Source organism: Rutidosis leptorrhynchoides, chromosome 3, assembly GCF_046630445.1.
Source record: "Rutidosis leptorrhynchoides isolate AG116_Rl617_1_P2 chromosome 3, CSIRO_AGI_Rlap_v1, whole genome shotgun sequence".
In the NCBI taxonomy this organism is placed as follows: domain Eukaryota; kingdom Viridiplantae; phylum Streptophyta; class Magnoliopsida; order Asterales; family Asteraceae; genus Rutidosis; species Rutidosis leptorrhynchoides.
The window spans coordinates 577723430-577741344 of NC_092335.1; positions in this window are offsets into that span (position 1 = coordinate 577723430).

The window sequence follows — 17915 nt, forward strand, 5'->3', positions numbered from 1 at the left end:
AGATATAGAATATAGATATTGATAATTGATATTGATAATTGATCGAAGAAAAAAAAGATCGGATAAAAATTCTCCTCTCTCTTCATCGAACGTATCGTTCCTTTTATAGGAAAATTAGAATTCAAATTTTCATTTACGACCCCTGAACTATGCTCAATTAACAACTTTTTATTATTTAATATTATTCTTATTATGAATTATTTAAATATTATATTTTATTCTTGTGCATAGTTGACTTGTAATTTTTACACCGTTGCGTCGAGCGTTGAGAGTTGGTTCATGTCCTGGTTCCGGATTTTCGAACGTCCTTTCGTACAATTTTATATCGTGTACTTTGCGTTTTGTAACTTGTACTCTTGTCATTTTTAGACGTTCTTCATCAATAATTTGAACCTTTTGAATTGTATCTTGTATATTTGAGCTTTTTGGACGTTTTGGTCTTTCAAATCTTCGTTTTTGTCTTTAAATCTTCATTTTCGAGCGATTTGCGTCTTTCGTCTTCGCACTTATTTATTTAACTATTACAACTAAAAATAAGGAAATTACATTTAAAAACTTTACATATTGGAACGATATTGCTACTAAATATATGTTTATTTGGAACACTATCAGTATTATTATTATTATCAGTTAGGATTAGTATTAATATCATTATCAAAATTATTATTATTACAAGATTATTAAAGTTTACCATCGCTATGATCATTATAAGTATTATTATTATTATTATTATGATAATTATAATTAGTGTTATTATGAAAATAAAACAAGTTATTATTAGTGTTATTATCAATTTTAATGAACATAAGTATTATTACTAATATTATCATTATTATTATAAGAATGATTATCATTATTAGTATTATCATCATTAATATTAATATTAAGATTATTATTAATATTGCCACTAATATGATTATAAGTATCATCATGAATATTACTATTATGTAACTGCTAAAATCATTATCATAACTATCATTAACAGTAAAATTAATACTTTTATAGTTATTATCATTAATATCATTATTAGTATTATCACTAATAGAAATATTAACATTATTGCCTTTATAAGAAAACTTAAGTATTATAATTATTATAATTTTACCATATTTAATATTATTTTAGTATTATTACTACTTTTCAAACAAATGATATATATAAATATATATATATTTAATACACAACATAATAAAATTTATATTTTTATATACAAAATGAAAATATGAAGATATATACATATTATTAATATAAATATGATATAACTAATAAATTCATATATATACAATTGTTCGATTGCAAATATGTGTATTAATATATATACAAATGATATAGGTTCGTGAATCCGAGGCCAAACCCTGTTTTGTTCAGTGTCGTCATATGTATTTTTACTACAAAATACATTAGGTGAGTTCATTTGATTCTCTTTTGCTCTTTATATTTTTGGGACTGAGAATACATGCGCTACTTTTACAAATGCTTTATTAAATGCTTTTGAAATGCATTTTGAACTGCGAATACAAGAAATGCTTTTATAAATGTTTGACGAGATAGACACAAGCAAAACATTCCTCGAATGAATTATGTGGACGTGATAATTGCCACCATTGAATTATGTGGACGTGATAATTGCCACAATTGATATGAATATTTTTCCCCTGATTATTATTGCTTGGTAACCTAAGAATTAGGTAACATCACTAATTTTGAAAATTAGTGCACACCTAATTGACGCGAATCCTAAAGGTAGCTATCAGGTTTAACACCTCCACCTAGAATGTTCACTAGATGGAAGGGCTAGTGGGCGTGGTGTTTAGTACTTCGAAGTTTATATGATTATTATACAGACGAGATGTTCTGTTTTGGGGATATTATTATGCGCATTATATGTTAAGGTCGGTTACCAAGCCAAGTTATGAAAGCAATGAAAAGTGAATGTTATGTATCGAGAGAATGATTTTATACACAGGTTATGTGTATGTTATTTTTGTGCACGAGATATGTGTACGGTTACTAAGATTTATGAAAGATGATTTCGTACACGAGAAAGGTGTACTGTATTTAAAAGATATCGTATGTGCATTACAGGTGGGTATAGGATTCAGGCCCATTTGTACCATGCGAGATTTAAATCTTGTAGTCTATCAAAATGATGAATTTTATTGTTTTATGATAAACCTATGAACTCACCAACCTTTTGGTTGACACTTGAAAGCATGTTTATTCTCAGTTATGAAGGAAACCTTTCGCTGTGCATTTGCTCATAATAGAGATATTACTTGAAGTCATTCATGACATATTTCAAAAGACGTTGCATTCGAGTCATTGAGTTCATCAAGATTATTATTAAGTCAATTATAGTTGGATATATTATAAAATGGTATGCATACCGTCAACTTTCGATGTAAAGAAAGTTTGTCTTTTAAAAACGAATGCAATGTTTGTAAAATGTATCATTTAGAGGTCAAGTACCTCGCAATGAAATCAACTATTGTGAATCGTTTATAATGTATATGAACGGGGCATTTCAATAGTGCAGGAACAAGCCTAGACTATAGGTCTATCGATTTATAGTAGGGAAAAGGTATTGTTAAGGAGACACAATAGGCCAATACCATATCAGGGCATCCATCCACAGGTAGAGAGGGGTTCGGATGAGGAGATGGAGGAAGCAGATGACATTAGGAATGTCATTAGAGATAGTTATACGGATGTTTATCAGCATATGTATGAGGTGGAAATGAATAACCAGGCTAGGCATCATCAGTATGAGCAGTGGAGAGCCGCGGATGAGTATGAACAATCCAGGAGATGCCAGCATGATAGTTGGGTAGTTCATCAGCACCAGATCATGAGCCAGCTATCATATCAGGTACCACAAAACTACATCCCGACTCGGCCTGCTTACTATCCACCACATCAGCCTAACATCCGACCGCCCTTTAACCTGTACGACCCCAGCCAAGCCTATCAGAACACCTATAATGAGCCATGGAACCCGGATGATAACATGAACTGGAATCCATATCCAAATTGATAGTGTTCCATTGGTGATTTCTTATCTTTTATCATTTTTATCTATTTATGTTTAACAATTAATATTTTGATATTTCGATGTAATTTTTAACATTTTTATTATGTTGTTACTAATATTTCATATTTGTAATTTGAAAGTGGGATATTAAGTCCCATTTCAAAATTACCATGCATGTTTATATTTGTATTGTATGTATTTTATCTCATGTACAAAACAGGGTAAAACAGCGCATTTTCAAAGACTAACATTAAGTTCAGGAAAAGCAACTAATTTTGACGACAAAATGCAAAATATATGTGAAATAACAACTGCAGGAATGAACAAATGATGTGCACCATTTATCATTCAAACAAACAACAATATGTTTGGAAACTTTGGTAAAAATTTTAATCATTCTTCTACGCTAATCACCCTCAATAATTTAAATTGTTACTGATTTCTTGCAAATGAGGGCATTTCAAGATCTTAAGTGTGGGAAGGGATTAGATTCTTTCGGTTTAAACATTAATTTATACACTTGGTTCAATTGCCAAATTTTGTGAAAATTTGAAAAATTTGCAACTAAATGAATTCAAAATCATGTTTATACATATTTATGAACGATAAAACTAGGTGATAAAACCGAAATTATTATTACCTCGGAAAGGACATAAATTGAGAAACAACCTAAAATGCTAGAATTCATTTAAAAATAGAATAGAGGAAAATAAAAAGGCAAAGAAAAATATAAATAAAAGCTAAGTGTGGGAAGAATTTACCAAGCTCTTTAAAACATATATCACATATATGTACAAGCTGATTGCAGGTGCTTTTGTTTTGAACTAAATTAATCAGTTTTACCCGATTTAATGCAATATATTTGAAAGAAATATGGATCTACACGATGAATCAATTCCATCATTAAAAGGAAGTAAAGTCTTCTGAAAAAGACACGCGCTTCTTGATTTAGGTCAAGAAGTTGTCGTCCAGACCAGCTGTAGGTTGACAAAAAATCTAGAAAAGTCATCACTAAAATCAGGAGAAAATCCACGGACCTCAGCATCAAACAGGGTCGCCAAGTGGTCAGATTTATCCTAACCATGGGAAGGATTTATCTCGTAAAATGTGGAGGGCACCGTGCAAATTAGCTTAATAAGACTAATGAATCAGAGCCCCAGAAAAGGATAATCTCCTTAAAAGATCAAAAATTAGCATTTAAGCCTGATATTACTCAATCCTTGAGATTGACCTTAAAGATTGAGAATTACAAACTCATGGAATTCAATGATATCTAAACTCGAGCTTGAACAAGAAAATATTTTGATTAAAATTACAAACCGATTTGTTTTCTAAAAACCCATTTTCAATGCGTTCATTACCATTGAACGTAAAATCCTGAGAATTCACCGGAATTCATTAGGTCACCTGAACCAAATCGGGTATCAACCGTGAGAACGGTGGTTGCATAGCATGGTCGAAGACAGGACCTTGTGGCAGACCAAAAAATTATAGGGTGATCTTTACTATTTCTCCTACAAAGGATAGTAATTGCATCTGACACGTTGTGGACCATGAATAACTGCATGTCATTAGACATTGCCTTAACAGTTTCTTGTTCGTCTCTTTCCTTTACAACCGATCGGTAGTTTGCTGAAAGTTAATATACAGAACAAGTAAACTGGATGTGTGCTTTCCGATACAGGGATAGCAGTGGATTACACGAACCTAAAAGTTTTATCCAAAATATTGATCCACAAAAATATTTTGCAACACCGATGGTGGGTCAAATCAGAAAACTTATCTAGGGTAAAAGCTAGATTAAATTTTTTTTTAAAGAAAAGATCAAATATTTTCATAAAGATCCAATTTCTTAAAGGATCTAAATTTTTATAGTCATGTGGGGACTGAAAACCACAACGTTACTATCATTGTTCATACTGCCATTTTAAAATCACTGATGTACAAAGTGTGAAGAATAAAGAAGTGATTCTAGTAAAGTTATATTCAAGTTCTATATTGCTTGAGGACAAGCAACGCTCAAGTGTGGGAATATTTGATAATGCTAAAAACGAACATATATTTCATAGCATTATCCTTCCATAAAGACAAGCTTTTAGTTGCAATTGTTCTATTTATAAGTGATATTAGTTTAAATAATAAAAGGTGAAGACAAAAGACAGATTCGGCAATTTGAAGATGCAAATGACCAAAAAGCTCAAATGTACAAGATACAATCCAAGTGGTTCAATTTATTGATGATCAACGTCTAAATATTGATAAAAGTACAAGTCGTGGAACGCAAAGTACAAGATATTAAATCGTATGAAAGGACGTTCTAAAATCCGGAACCGAGACCTGAACCGAGTATCAACGCGCGATGCAACGGACCTAAAATTACGAGTCAACTATACACAAGAATATAATATAATATATATATATATATATATATATATATATATATATATATATATATATATATATATATATATATATATATATATATATATATATATATATAAAATTATATATATTATATTATATATTATATAAAATCCGAGCAGCCCATGTTTTTAATGCATGGTGACCAGTGAATGGCGGCCATGCGATCGCATGGCCTGGAAGCTATTTTTCCATGTAATCGCATGGGCATAAATGTCTGGCCACATCTATAAATAGCCAGCGAATTGGATGAAATATTTAAACAATCTTCATCAATATCATTCTCTGATCTCTCCCTCAATATTTATATTTATATTTTATAATTATAATTTTAATATAAATTTAATAATAATAAGGTTACAGTAGCGAATATTTTAAGTTTGTAAGTCGAAATTCTGTCCGTGTAACACTACGCGATAAATACTCATTGTAAGTTATGTTCAACCCTTTTAAATTAATGTCTCGTAGCTAAGTTATTATTATGTTTATTTAAACCGAAGTAATCGTGATGTTGGACTAAATATTAAGACTGGGTTATTGGGCTTTGGACCATAATTGGGGTTTGGACAAAAGACCGACACTTGTGGAAATTGGACTATGGGTTATTAATGGGCTTTATATTTAATTAACTAAATGATATCTTGTTAATTTAATATAGAGATTACAACTTGACGTATTTATATATAACCACATACGCTTGACTGGGTACGGTGGGCGAGATATCTATCAATACTAATAATTGTTCATTTGACGGGACACGGGGATGGATTAATAGTCAATGGACTCATTAAAACAGGGGTGGATTACATTCAAGGGTAATTGGTGTAATTGTTAATAAAGTATTAAAACCTTGAATTACACGCAGTCGATAACCTGGTGTAATCATTAAACAAAGTATTAAGACCTTATTATGGTTTAAATCCCCAATTAGTTTGAATATTTGACTTCAGGTATAAGGTTAATTTGGCAAAGACCCTCGCACTTTATAATTATCACCGAAGGACTATTATGGACAAAACCAGATGGACTTATTGAATAATCCAGGACAAATGACAATTAACCCATGGTAATAAATTAAAATCAACAAGTCAAACGTCATGATTACGGAAGTTTAAATAAGCATAATTCCTTTATATTATATCTCATCGCACTTTTATTTACTGTCATTTTATTTATCGTACTTTAAATTATCGCACTTTTAATTATCGCACTTTATTTATTTGTCATTTAATTTACGCTTTAAATTAAGTTATTATTATATTTAATATTTTGCATTAGGTTTTAGTTGTGACTTAAGTCTTAAAATCGACAAACCGGTCATTAAACGATAAAACCTCCTTTTATAATAATAATAATAATACTACTTATATATTTATATTTATACAAATATAGTTGTGAAAAATATAGCGTTAAACTTAGCCAGCTCCCTATGGAATGAACCGGACTTACTAAAAACTACACTACTCTACGATTAGGTGCACTGCCTATAAGTGTTGTAGCAAGGTCTAGGTATATCCATTCTATAAATAAATAAATAACTTGTGTAAAATTGTATCGTATTTAATATTATTTCGTAATAAAATTAATAGTATTTCGTACTACACCTCGCACACATCAAACTCAACGACTCGAATGCAATGTCTTTCGAAATATGCCATGAATGACTCCAAGTAATATCCTTAAAATGAGCTAATGCACAGTGGAAGATTTCCTTTATACCTGAGAATAAACATGCTTTAAAGTGTCAACCAAAAGGTTGGTGAGTTCATTAGTTTATCATAATCAATCATTTCCAATTATATAATAGACCACAGGATACTCATATTTAGAAAACAATCTGTGCAGGTCTACTCCTGCTATAAAATCATTCATATGAAGAACACCGAAACCTTTCAAAACAAACTTTACAACGGTAGCTACTGTGTAGTGCAATGCAAAATCATCTCACCGAGGGTAGCTAAAACGATAGCTAGTGCGTAGTGCAATGCAAAATCATCTCACCGTTACTAACTACTAAATCGAACCATTTCGGTAGCTAGTGCGTGGTGCAATGCAAAATCATCTCACCGATAGTCGATAATACAACCTTTATAGAAATCTAACAATAATTTTACAATGGTAGCTAATGCGTAGTGCAATGCAAAATCATCTCACCGAGGGTAGTTAATGCGTAGTGCAATAAAAAATCATCTCACCATTATTAACTACTAAATCGAACCATTTCGGTAGCTAGTGCGTAGTGCAATGTAAAATCATCTCACCGATGGTCGATAATACAATCTTATAGAAATCGAACCTCTGAATCCAAATAATTCTATCATAGAATGTAGTTCAAGTATCTGTGTCTATTTCGTTAAACATTTATAAAAGCAGTTCATGTATTCTCAGTTCAAAATATATCTCAAAAGCATTTAATAAAACATCTTTAAAAAAATAGCGCATGTATTCTCAGTCCTAAAAATATATATATATTGCAAAAGCATTTAAAAAGGGAGTAATGAAACTCACGCATATAAATATTGTAAAACAGTTGATAAAGCATTTGCATGTATTCTCAACCCAAAAACGTAAAGAGTAAAAGGTAGCAAATGAAACTCACTCTACAATATTTTGTAGTAAAACTATTCATACGACGATACTGAACAATGCAGGGTTGGCCTCGGATTCACGAACCTATATCATTTGTATATTTATTAATACGCATAATCGTAATCGAACAAATTTTTATTATTAGTGATGTAATTGTTAATTACTAACCTATATATTTTATTATTTAGTTAAATGTACTCATTTTGTATATTTAAAATTTTATAAAAGTATTAATATAGTTAAGTCAGGTGTATTAAATATATTTTTATATAAATATTATTTGTTTGTTAACTTAATAATTGTAATAATATCAGATTAAGGATAATAATATTAATAACTTTGATAATTTTAACTATAATGATAAAAATGATAATAATATTAATATTAATAATTTTAATGATAATAATAAAATGATACTTTAGTTTAATAATATAATAATTATAATAATAGTGGTAATAATAATCAGATTTATCATAAACTTTGTGTTAAAACTCTAGACTTATAACTACAGTTGCTATAACTTAATTTCATAATCATATTCATAATCATAATACCATATTTATTTTATTTTCATTACATTATAAACTTAATCATAGTTATGACTTAAATTTCATTATTTTCTATTAGTTCCTCTTGATACCAATAATGTATAGTCTTTTATAAGTTCTTATTCATAATTTTTTAACCATAATCATTTATATTTGTTAAAATAAATTGTATCTTACATTATCATTAAATCCATGATCAAAATTGTTATATTACTTTATATCATAATAATCTTCATGATATATAACTATAATACTTTTATATTTATCTTTAATAATCATCATCTCCTTATATTACAATATCTTTATTAAACTCATATAATTATTTAATCATCTTAATATGATTTCATTAACAATATCGTATTCATGTTCATATATTATTATTATCATATAATGTGCTCCTTAATATCATACCGTAGTCATATTTATAAGTTACTCATAATAATAATAATAACAACAATAGTAATAATAATAATAATAATAATAATAATAATAATAATAATAATAATAATAATAATAATAATAATAATAATAATAATAATAATAATAATAATAATAATAATAATAATAATAAAGAAATTAATTAACTACCTCAAAAGAAGCCTTTAAAAAAAAATTGTTGCGAACCGAACTCGAACCCCCGACCTCCCGCTCACCGCTAAGACTCTTAACCATTTGGGCTGTGTAAGACCCAAATATTTCATTGTACATATGTGAAATTAAGTTATTCAAGTTGTGGGGTTTTCTTTGTATATTTTAAAAAGAGAAAAGAATTCTGCCCAGGCTATCTGCGCGCCGCGCCGAATTATGGCGCGCCGTGCCATTACGGGCTGACAGCTCATCTCTTGCTTTTAAATGAGATATTTTATGGGCTTTTTGGTAAATTCACATGGGAACCGACTTTAAGGCTTGGGATCAGTTGTTGGTGTCTCATTTACTCCATTCCCATCTACCTTATCACTTTCCATTAAATCCTAGAGAGAGAGGAAGTTCTAGAGTGAGAGAGCTCCATTAAAGGAAGAAGGAGGTTGAATCGCGTCTTAGTGCGAGTTCTAAAGTCGTTCATCTTCCCTCTAGCTACGTTTTGGTGATAATGGTATGCTCTAATCTTTATTTTTTGATTTTATTTTGATTAAGGGTTAGAGTTTGGGGTAGATGATGAACTTAAAACCCATTTGTGGGTGAATTGGGGGGTTTTGGGTGAAATTGGGTCGAGTAGACTCAAAGATGACTAACTAGGGTTTTCAAAGTATTAAACTGATGTTTATGAACTTAAATTAGTTAGTAAATTGCTAGCACACCTATATATATATATATGTAAATGGGCGTTCTGTGGGTTAGTGGATGACCCGAAATGGGTATGTTGACTTTAATTGGTCAAATGGGTCAAAATGGACCTAAGTTAGTTAATGTTTGTGATTAATGCATAAACCTAGTGTTGAAATGTGTTTTAAACCTATCTTAGCTAATGTTAGGGTTTTGGGTGTGAGTTGACCCAATTTTAGGGTTAAGTGTCCAAATAGGTCAAAACGACCTAGTGATGGTGAGTGTTGCGAGTTTGACCAACTTGAATGGGTGTTGATTATGTGTACATTGTAATAGGTGTGTTACCTTGAAGTTTCAAGCTTGGTTTATCGATTCACCGAAGGCGTAAGGTGAGTGGAATGACTATACATGTGTGTATATAATGTATCTATTTGTAGGGTGGGGGATGGGGCCGGGTATACGTGTCTATACCACCAAGAGTTAGTGACATATTTCGTTGTACACTAACGATGGATATTTCGTTGTCCGAATCGCCCAAGAGTTAGTGATATATTTCATTGTACACTAACAATTGCTTGAACGGATATTTCATTGTCCGTGTCGCCTAGGGGTTAGTGATATATTTCGTTGTACACTAACGGTTGTTACGAACACTGATGGGAAATTCGAAGTACCATTCCCTTGTGTTATTGGTTAACCATGATTACGCGTTTTAGTGTAGCATGTTAAATTATTCGGGATATATATATGCTATTGTTGCGCTAGCTTGTGATCTTGGAGGGTTTAGAGTTATACTTGCGATGGTATGCTATATATATTGCTAGTGTGTATGAGGTATTTGTGTAAGTGCTTTGCAAGTAGGTATATTATATATGTATAATTATTGCATTCACTAAGCGTTAGCTTACCCTCTCGTTGTTTACCTTTTTAGGATCCGGCTTGGATAAGAGCAAAGGTATTCGCTTGGATTAGTGGCTCGGGGATTATAGCTTTTGGAAGTTCGACCGAGACTTGGGTAGTTTAACCCCAAACACCATGCTCGATGTGTCGTTTGGCATTTAAACTTTTTGTGGTCGAAACTCGCATTATGTATTAAACTTGTAATTTGGGTCGTGTGGGCCCCGCTTCGTAAATTTTATTAATGGAACGTGTTAGTTTTACATGTATGATTATGTGGTTGAAAGCGTTTTGTCTAATTATGTCTGGAAAAGGTCAAACATTTTCGTGTAATTGACTTCCGGAGACAGCGGGCTGTCCAGGTGATTTCGTGCGCCGCGCGAATACCTGGCGCGCTGCGCCACCAACTGAACAGCATAATTTTTTTTTTATTTTACATTTTTACGCGGGTTGTTCGTGGTTTGGTTTGGGTTTTTACAAGTGGTATCAGAGCATGGTCTAAGGGATTTAGGTGACTTGAGATAGGCGCCTAGACTTAGACTTTTGAGTCGTTGAACTATATGCGGGACGTGTAGGATTACGGGTCGGTGCGGGTTTTGATTAGTTCTTTTATGCATAGGTGGACTAACTATGCTATATATATTGATGTTACTAATCATGTGTTATTGTTTTGAACATCGAGCGAGATGGTTGTGATACGTTTGAGCGTGGCATGGCATGTGATCGTAATAGTGAGTCGCGACCACTATCACGGTTGCAAGTCAAGTCAAGCAAGGACGTGCGACAAGCATTGAGCTAGATGTGGGGTGTGTACGGTCATATGCATAGGTATTTATGTGTATTAATTCGTTGGTGATGTCTAATCCATTATTTAATCTTTAGAATGAAGACGAGAAATGGAATGGATACGAATGGCAATGGTGGTCCTTCTCATGTGGAGGAAACGGACGAGATGACCACCAAAATAGAGGACGCTCTAGAAAACTATGTTTCGGTTTTCTCTCAAAAGGTTAAGCAAATTCTCGAAGAGTCGGTTTCGGAACAAATTGTCGATATGATTCAAGAACGAATGACCAATGCCGTTAAAGAAGAAGTTGAAAGGAGGTTTCCTAGACCTCAAATTATGGGCGATTTGGAGTTTAGCTATAAGAACTTTTTGGCGACTAAGCCTCCTCACTTTCACGGGGATCCCGACCCCATGAAAAGTGCGGCTTGGATTTCCGATGTTGAAGGTTGTTTTCGCACGACCGAGTGCTCTCCCGAGAAAAAGACAAGGCTTGCTACTAGTTTGCTAAGGGGCCATGCTAAAGATTGGCTCGATGGTAAGATTGATATGGTGGGTGATGCGGCTTTCGTAGGGTTATCTTGGGCAGAGTTCAAGAAGGAGTTTTTCCTTGAATATTGTACGCAAGCGGATCTTTCCAAATTGTGCAACGAGTTAAGGAACATGCGTCAAGGGTCTATGGACCTAAACACTCTCAAAACTAATTTTCTCGCCAAGGCGCGTTTTTGCCCCGAGTATGTGGGGAATGATCAATTGTTAATGGAAGACTTTCATGCGACCCTTAGAGATGATTTGAAGAGTAAAATTAGTATTGGTCATGTTGAGACTTTTGCTAAGCTCTTGGCGGTGGCGAAGGGGTTTGAAGCGCAAGCTTCGAGTCCGGTTAGTTATGCGCCAAGTAAAAGGAAGTTCGAAGCTTCTAATTTTTCGAACAAGAAAAGTAAGGGAGCATTCGAAAGTGTTGGTAGTGTGAAGAAAGGTGCTTCTAATGTCCACGTGACCACATGCTACAATTTTGGGCAAAAAGGTCACTACTCTCGTGATTGCCCGAAACTGCGTGTTAATGTGATCACATGTTTTAATTGTCAACAAGAAGGGCACCGAAAGTCGGAGTGTCCCGAACTCCGAAATGATCAAGTTAAGAGGATAGAGAAGGCGGCAGGGTCGCCTAGGGGGCGTAATTATTTTATGACCAATGACGAAGCCAAGCAATCCAATGAAGTCATCTCAGGTACTTTCATGGTTAACTCTAGTCCGGCAAGGATTCTATTTGATAGCGGTGCAAATTTATCATTTGTGTCTCCAAAATTTGTGCCTAAACTTAATAAACCGTTAGCTAAGTTAAGTCGTCCGGTAGAAGTCGAAATAGCGGATGGCAAGACGGTGTTAGTGGTGGATGTGGGTAAGGATTGTAATGTTGTGTTTGGTTCCGAGAACTTTAAAATTGATCTCATCCCGATGACTTTGGGTGATTTTGATATCGTGGTTGGTATGGATTGGCTCGATCGTAACAAATCCGATATTACGTGCCATGAAAAGTCTATTCGTGTGAAGACCCCAAGTAGGGGAGAGTTAATTATTCATGGTGATAAACGTAGAAGACCTGTACCGGTATGCACTTTTGCACTGGCATGTCGTTTCCTCGTTAGTGGTGGCATGGCTTTTCTTGCCCATGTTGTCGATACTCGTGATGAGCCACCACCTATTCGTGAAATTTCAGTGGTAAGTAAATTTGAAGACGTTTTTTCGGATGAGTTACCGGGTGTTCCGGCAGAAAGACAAGTTGAATTTCGCATTGAGTTGGTTCCGGGAGCTACTCCCATTGCTAAAACTCCTTATCGTTTAGCGCCGACGGAAATGCAAGAATTGTTAAATCAAACCCAAGAGTTACTTGAGAAGGGTTTTATTCGACCGAGAGCTTCGCCTTGGGGCGCTCCGATTTTATTCGTGAAAAAGAAAGACAGAAGTATGCGTATGTGCATTGATTATCGGGAGTTGAACAAAGTGACAATCAAGAACCATTATCCATTGCCTAGGATTGACTATTTATTTGATCAACTCCAATATGCGACGTATTTCTCTAAAATTGACCTACGGTCCGGCTATCACCAAATGCGGGCCCGTGAGGAAGATATTGAGAAAATGGATTTTCGTACGCGTTACGGGCATTTTGAGTTTGTAGTTATGCCTTTTGGTCTTACGAATGCACTGGCGGCATTCATGGACCTTATGAACCGAGTGTGCCAACCTATGTTGGACAAGTCGGTAATTGTGTTCATTGACGATATTCTTGTCTACTCTAAGGGTATGAAGGAACACGAACATCATTTACGCGAGGTGTTGAAGACTTTGAGAAAAGAGAAGTTATATGCTAAGTTCTCGAAATGTGAATTTTGGCTAAGGGAAGTTCAATTCCTTGGCCATATTGTGAACAAGGATGGTATTCAAGTAGATCCGGGGAAGATAGAGACGGTGAAGAGTTGGGGACAACCGACTACGCCTACGGAAATCCAAAGTTTTCTCGGATTGGCCGGTTATTATCATCGGTTTATCCAAGACTTTTCAAAGATTTCTTCTCTATTAACTAAGTTGACAAGGAAGAATACGAGGTTCAATCGGGAGAACGAGCAAGAAATCGCTTTTCAATTGTTGAAAGAGAAATTGTGTCAAGCTCCGGTCTTAGTGTTGCCGGAAGGTGTAGATGATATGACGGTTTTTTGTGATGCTTCTTTGAATGGGCTCGGGTGTGTTCTAATGCAACGAGGTAAAGTCATTGCTTATGCCTCTCGTCAATTAAAGGAACATGAAAAGAGATACCCGACTCATGATCTTGAATTAGCGGCGGTGGTTCATGCTTTGAAAATTTGGCTCCACTATTTGTATGGTGTCAAGTGTACGATTTATTCAGATCACAAGAGTTTGAAACATCTTTTTGATCAACGAGATTTGAATTATCGTCAACGTAGGTGGATGGACGTGGTGAAAGATTATGATTGTGAAATACTTTACCATCCGGGCAAGGCGAATGTAGTCGCGGATGCGTTAAGTCGAAATAGTCAACATCCGGCGTTACGATTGGGATTGTTACGTATGATTATTACTAAAGATTTTCTTGAAAAACTTGGTGTGATTCAAATAGAGGCTTACGTTCACAACAAGCATGCGGAACGAATTGTGGGGCAATCAGAATTCATTACGATGGGTTCGCGTGGTTTGTTGTCTTTTCAAGAAAGAGTGTAGGTGCCTAAGATGGGTGATTTCCGAAAGGTGCTTCTTGATGAGGCGCACAAGTCTAAGTATTCCATACATCCGGGTGCGACGAAGATGTACCATGATTTGAGGAAAGATTATTGGTGGCCGGGCATGAAACGCGACGTTGTTAAGTATGTTGAGCAATGCATCACGTGTTTGCAAGTTAAATCCGAACACCAAAAGCCGTATGTAAGTTGCAACCACTAGAAATTCCGATGTGGAAGTGGGAGCATATTACCATGGATTTTATTACCAAGTTGCCGAAAACGGCAAGAACCCAATTTGACACTATTTGGGTGATTGTCGATAGATTGACGAAGAGTGCATTGTTTCTTCCTATTAAAGAAGCAATTACATTGGAGGCACTCTCGAAGATGTTCATTAAGGAGGTGATATCGAGACACAGCATTCCCGCGTCTATTTTTTCGGATCGGGACACGTGTTTTACTTCTCGATTTTGGAAGAAGTTTCATGAAGATATGGGTACGAGGGTGAATATGAGCACGATGTACCATCCTCAAATGGATGGTCAAACCGAACGTACGAATCAAACGTTGGAAGATATGTTACGTGCGTGTATTATTGATTTCGGTGGTAGTTGGGATGAACATTTACCTTTGGTGGAATTCTCGTACAATAATAGTTTTCACACTAGTATTGGAATGCCGCCATATGAGATGTTATATGGTAGAAGGTGTCGGACCCCGATTTATTGGGGCGAAGTGGGTCAAAGGGAAGTCGGGAGCACCGATTTGGTATTGGAGACAAATAGTAAAATCGATATGATTCGGGCTCGTTTAAAGGCGGCGCAAGATAGACAAAAATCTTATGTCGATAAACGTAGGCGACCGATCGAGTTTCAAGAAGGTGATATGGTGATGCTTAAGGTTTCGCCATGGAAGGGTATTATTCGATTTCGAAAACGGGGAAAGTTAGCTCCTCGGTTTATTGGGCCATTTAAGGTTTTAGCTCGTGTTGGTGAAGTTGCATATCGATTGGAATTGCCCGAAGAACTTGCGGGGATCCATAACACATTTCATGTTTCCCATCTTCGGAAGTGTCTTGCGGATGATTCCTCATGGATGCCATTAGACGAAATTGAACTAAACAACTAGTTAGAATATGTTGAAGAGCCGATTGCTATACTTGATGAGAAAGTGAAAATGTTGCGTAACAAGGAGGTGAGGACCTTTAAGGTTCAATGGCGTCGTAGTAAAGGTTCCGAGTTTACATGGGAACCTGAAGAGTTCGTGTTGGTTTATCTTCCTTCTTGTCATGCAGCTTGGATTGCGAGGACGCAATCCGAATAAGTGGGGGAGAGTTGTAAGACCTAAATATTTCATTGTACATATGTGAAATTAAGTTATTCAAGTTGTGGGGTTTTCTTTGTATATTTTAAAAAGAGAAAAGAATTCTGCCCAGGCTATCTGCGCGTCGCGCAGAATTATGGCGCGCCGCGACATTACGGGCTGGCAGCTCATCTCTTGCTTTTAAATGAGATATTTTAAGGGCTTTTTGGTAAATTCACATGGGACCCGACTTTAAGGCTTGGGATCAGTTGTTGGAGTCTCATTTACTCCATTCCCATCTACCTTATTGTAGTGACCCGAACTTTTCCATGTTTATATATATTAAATGAAATTGTTATTTACATGATTAAGTGTTTCCAACATGTTAAGCAATCAAACTTGTTAAGACTTGATTAATTGAAATAGGTTTCATATAGACATTTGACCATCTAAGTTGACCGGTGATTCACGAACGTTAAAACTTGTAAAAACTATATGATGACACACATATATATATATATATATATATATATATATATATATATATATATATATATATATATATATATATATATATATATATATATATATATATATATATATATATATATATATATATATATGGATATATATATATATAGTTAACATGATATTATGATAAGTAAACATATCATTAAGTATATTAACAATGAACTACATATGTAAAAACAAGACTACTAACTTAATGATTTTGAAACGAGACATATATGTAACGATTATCGTTGTAACGAAATTTAATGTATATATATCATATTAAGATATATTAATACATCATGATATCATGATAATGTAATAATTTAACATCTCATTTGATTTAATAAACAATGGGTTAACAACATTTAACAAGATCGTTAACTTAAAGGTTTCAAATCAACATTTACATGTAACGACTAACGATGACTTAACGACTCAGTTAAAATGTATATACATGTAGTGTTTTAATATGTATTCATACACTTTTGAAAGACTTCAAGACACTTATCAAAATACTTCTACTTAACAAAAATTCTTACAATTACATCCTCGTTCAGTTTCATCAACAATTCTACTCGTATACACCCGTATTCGTACTCGTACAATACACAACTTTTAGATGTATGTACTATTGGTATATACACTTCAATGATCAGCTCTTAGAAGCTCATATGAGTCACCTAACACATGTTGGAACCATCATTTGGTAACTAGTATGAAATATCTCATAAAATTACAAAAATATGAGTAATCATTAATGACTTATTTACATATAAACAAAATTACACATCCTTTATATCTAATCCATATACCAATGACCAAAAACACCTACAAACACTTTCATTCTTCAATTTTCTTCATCTAATTTATCTCTCTCAAGTTCTATCTTCAAGTTCTAAGTGTTCTTCTTAAATTCTACAAGTTCTAGTTTCATAAAATCAAGAATACTTCCAAGTTTGCTAGCTTACTTCCAATCTTGTAGAGTGATCATCCAACCTCAAGAAATCTTTATTATTTATAGTAAGATATCTTTCTAATACAAGGTAATACTTATATTCAAACTTTGATTCAATTTCTATTACTATTACAATCTTATTTCGAGTGGAAATCTTACTTGAACTTATTTTCGTGTCATGAATCTACTTCAAGAACTTTCAAGCCATGCAAGATCCTTTAAAGCTAGATCATTTCTTGTCACTTCCAGTAGGTTTACCTACTAAACTTGAGGTAGTAATGATGTTCATAACATCATTCGATTCATACATATAAAACTATCTTATTCGAAGATTTGAACATGTAATCACTAGAACATAGTTTAGTTAATTCTA